Genomic DNA, 5,000 nt, shown 5'->3' with positions numbered 1-5,000 from the left:
GTTGATCTGAGGAACTATTGACTGACTGACTGGTTGACTCTGACTAGTTGACTGACTGGGTTGATTGACTGACTAGTTGACTGAACTGGTTTGACTGACTGGTTTTGATTGACTGACTAGTTGACCTGACTGACTGGGCTGGTTGACTGACTGGTTGACTGACTGGTTTGATTGAATGACGTAGTTGACCTGATCTGACTGGTTGACTGATGCTTGCCTACTGACTAGTTGACTTGACGGTTGATTGACGTGACTAGTTGACCTGCCTGGTTGATTGACTGACTAGTTGACTGACGTGGTTGAATTGACTGACTGTTGACTGACTCGTTGACTGACTGCTGGTTGATGACTGGTTGACTGACTGGTTGACTGGACTGGACTGGTTGACTGACTGACTGGTTGACTGACTAGTCACTGACTGACTGGTTGACTGCCTAGTTGACTGACTTGACTGGTTTGAACTAACTGACTAGATGCTGACTGGTTGTTGACTGATAGTGACTGAGGGGTTGACTGACTGGTTGATTTGACTGACTAGTTGACTGACTGGTTGATTGACTGACTGGTTGACTGACTGCTTGACTGACTCGGCTTGACTGCCATGGGTTGACTGACTAGTTGACTGTAGTTGACTGATGGTTGACTGACTGACTGGTTGATACTGACTGGTTGACTGACTGACTGGTTGATCTGACTGGTCTGACTGAACTGGTTGACTGACTAGTTGACTGACTGACTGGTTGATTGACTGACTGGTTGAATGAGTGGTTGACTGACTAGTTGCTGGACTGCTGGTTGATTGACTGACTGGTTGACTGACTGACTTGGTTTGGACCTGACTGATGGTTGTATTGACTAGTTGACTGCTGGTTGACTGGACTGACTGGTTGACTGACTGGTTGACTGACTGGTTGAATTGACTGGTTTGACTGACTAGTGACTGACTGACTGACTGACTGGGGTTTGACTGACTGGTTGACTGCTGACTGGTTGACTGATGGTTGACAGAACTGACTGGGTTGACTGAGAAGTGACTGACTGACTTAGTTGACTGCTGATTGTTGACTGAACTGACTGGTTGACTGACTGACTGGTTGACTGACTGTTGTTGACTGGGTCGCACTGCTTATAATGATAACTCTCCAGCCTCCCATTTGTACAGGTGGAGGAAGCGCTAACAGGGGCGTGGCAGTCTAAACGTGGTAGCCAATGGGTGCAGGAAGCCGGCCGCTTCGACGACAGTCTGAGAGTCTACTACCCTGTACAGCTACATCAACGAAGCTTTAAAGGTTGGTCTGGGCACAGCACACACACATACACACACACACAACACACACTGCACCACAAACACACAACGTTAACGCACGTGCAATGGCCCTGATGAGAGGTGGTCCTAGAGCTTACTTCAATGAGGCTCTGAATAAAGGGAGGTCTGTAATACAGCAAGAGATTATAAAGAACAACACCCATTTAAAGGCAGGGTATTAATAATATGCAGAGGATTAAACACACAACGCCACGCAATTTAAAAGGAAGGGTCCTGTAATTATGAATGGTGCAGAGGTCTAAGGCACTGCATCTCAGTGCAAGAAGGCGTCCACTAAGTCCCCGGTTTCGAAATCCAGGCTGAATCACAATCCGGACCGTGGATTGGGAGTCCCATAGGATCTGGCGCACAACTAGCCAGCTTCGTCTGGATTTGGCCGGGATAGGCCGTCATTGTAAATACGGAAATTTGTTCTTAACTGACTTTCCTAGTTAAATAAAGGTTAAATAAAATAAAATATAGCGCAGGATTAAACACACACACACACAAATGCCCCCACTTAGTCAGTGTCCATCGGTCCTGCTGCTAATATGTTCTCTTGGTCTAATGGTTAGAGATGTTGGTTTGCCAGGCGGAGACGCAGCACACTATGACTCTGACCGTTACATGACAACCGTTATGGTATGATTATGATGACAGACCCGTTATATACGTAGGACGTATCGATGTTGTCTAACGTTACCGTATACACAGTAGGGAACGTATTGGATGTTGTCTAACGTTACCAGTTATCACAGTAGGCCGTATTGATGTTGTCCTAACGTTACCGTTATACACAGTAGGAACGTATTGATGTTAGTTAACGTTATCGTTATCCACAGTAGGAGTATTTGATTAGTTCAACGTTACTCGTTATATACAGTAGGACGTATTGGATGTGTCTAACGTACGTTATATAAGTAGGACGTATCGATGTTGTTTAAACGTTATCGCGTTATATACAGTAGGACGTATTGATGTCGTGGTAACGTTACCGTTATACACAGTAGGACGTATTGATGTAGTCTCGTGTACGTTATATACGAGTAGGACGTATTGTGTAGTCTAACGTTTACCGGGTTATATATCAGTGAAGGACGTATTGATGTTTGTCCTACGTACCGTTATATACAGTAAGGAACGTATTGATGTTGTCCTAAACATTACCGTTATATACGCAGAACGTATTTGATGTTGTTAACGTACCGTTATACACAGTAGGGAGGTATTGATGTAGTGTAACGTTACCGTTATACCACAGTAGACCTTATGATCGTATTTTAAAGTCAAATGTTTACACAGGTTTGTCTGCCTTTCACTGTACTTTGTGTAATACCTCCAGTCCGAGAATGTTATTTCGGGTACTTGCGTTTAACTATTAGAAAAACATACAGATCACTGACCGAGAGGACGGACGACGGGCTGACTGAGCACACAGACACACGTGTTTTTTCGTGTTACAATGTGCTCGCTCCATCTTCCTCATTCTCCATATCATTCTGTTCGCAGTAGATGGCGTAAGAACCTTCAACACTTTCTGTTTTGTTCAGAGAAACATCGTGACCTTCAGACTCGATTCTAACACGTACTTTTACATTACAATTTTCAAGTGTTCAAAACATTATATACTGTTGTTGGAGACAAATTTTAAAATTATTTATTTTGTGCTCTACTATTTTAGGCAATAAGTTCCCAAGGGGTGTGGGCACTCATATAAACTGAATTTTCAGACACGGAATTGCAACGTAATGTGCTTTATAGGAAAAAAAACGAATTGAAACAATGAAAATAAAAGTGAGATATTACTTACCAACAAACATGGATAAAAGACAAAACAAATGACAAACTGAACACTAAAATCACTCATAGGAAAAGCAAAGCAAAAAAGGTGTGTTTTAAGATTCTATTTTAAAATGTCACAGTTTCAGCCCCCATCAGTTCTCTCTGGCAGGCTATTCAGAGGCTGGGGGCATAGTAACTAAAAGGCTTGGGGGCATAGTAACTAAAGGCTGGGGGCCATAGTAATAAAGGCTGTCTTCCAATGCCTTGGTCCCAGACTGGGGCATGTAAACCTAAAGGCTGTCTCTCCATGCCTCTTTGGTCCGCAGACTTGGGGCATAGTAACTAAGAGGCTGGGGGCTAGTAACTAAAGGCTGGTCTCTCCATGGCCTCTTTGGTCCCAGGCTGGGGGCATAGTAACTAAAGGCTGGGGGCATAGTAACTAAAGGCTGGGGGCATAGTAACTTACAGGCTGTCTCTCCCGCATGCCTCTTGGTCCCAGAACCTGGGGCATTAGTAACTAAAGGCTGGGGGCATAGTAACTAAAGGCTGTCTCTCATGGCCTGCTTGGTCCCAGACTTGGGGCATAGTAACTACAGGCTGTCTCTCCTGCCTCTTGGTCCCAGACTGGGGGCATCGTAACTACAGGTGTCTTTCCATGCCTCTTTGGTCCAGACTGGGGGCATGTAATAAAGGCTGGGGGCATAGTAATACAGGCTGGGGGCATAGTAATACAGGCGTCTGCTCCATGCCTCTTGTTCCGCAACTGGGGGGCCATTAGTAACTAAAGGCTGGGGGCATGTAACTAAAGGCTGCGGGGCATAGTAACTAAAGGCTGGGGGCATAGTAACTAGAAGGCTGGGGGATAAGTAATAAAGGTGGGGCATAGTAATAAAGGCTGTTCTCTCCATGCTCTTGGTTCCCAGATGGGGGCATTTAGTACTCAAGGCTGGGGGCATAGTAACTACAAGGCTGTCTTCCCTGCCTCTTGGTCCGCAGACTGGGGGCAATAGTAAACTAAAGGCTGGGGGCATAGTACTACAGGCTTGGGGCATAAGTACTAAAGGCTGGGGGCATTAGTAACTAAAGGCTGGGGCATAGTAACTAAAGGCTGGGGGCATAGTCAACTAAAGGCCTGTCTCTCCCATGCCTCTAGTCCCAGGCTGGGGCATAGTAACTAAAGGCTGGTCTCCTCCATGCCTCTTGGTCCCTGGGCTTTGGGGTAGTTAAAAGGGCCAGAGGACTGAGGGGACCTACTGTGTACATAACTTAAAAGCAATTCTGACATGTTTGGGGTGAACAATGCAATGAATTGAGATTTAAAAACCAATAGAATAATCTTCAAAATGAAATTCTAAAACTCAGCAGGCAGCCAGAGACCTTAAAACGGTGTATGTTGTTCTCCTCCGTCTGGTCTGGGTCAGTACCACACGCATGCTGCAATTCTGTATGTTTTACAGTTGACCAATGCTTTCTTTGGGTAGACAGACAGGAGAGCATTACAGTAGTCAAGCTGCTTGTAATAAAAGGCTGAAGTCTCTCTGTATCAGTCTGAGAGAGAAACAGCCGCACTTGGCAATGTTCCTCAGGTGGTAAAAAGCTTAATTTTTAGTCACATTCCTAATGTGGGATTAGAAATTTAGTCACTTTCTCTAATGTGGGATTAGAAATTTAAGATTTTAAATTTAGTTCCTAATCTAAAATAACACCTAGATGTTTTTTTAAATTTGTTGTTTTTATCTTTATTGCCGTGATTAAAAAATGTGCGTCCAGATTCCTCTTCTGTTCTTCTGGCTCAACAATAAGTACTCTGGGTCTTTGTCTTGGACTTAGCTGGAGGAAGTTGTTGGCATCCAAGTATTTACATTTAAATATAGCCAATATATCATTATGAAATTTGATATTGATAATGAGG

The sequence above is a fragment of the Salvelinus sp. IW2-2015 genome, unplaced genomic scaffold (assembly GCF_002910315.2).
Source record: "Salvelinus sp. IW2-2015 unplaced genomic scaffold, ASM291031v2 Un_scaffold1276, whole genome shotgun sequence".
NCBI classification, from domain to species: domain Eukaryota; kingdom Metazoa; phylum Chordata; class Actinopteri; order Salmoniformes; family Salmonidae; genus Salvelinus; species Salvelinus sp. IW2-2015.
This window is presented reverse-complemented; position numbering follows the sequence as displayed.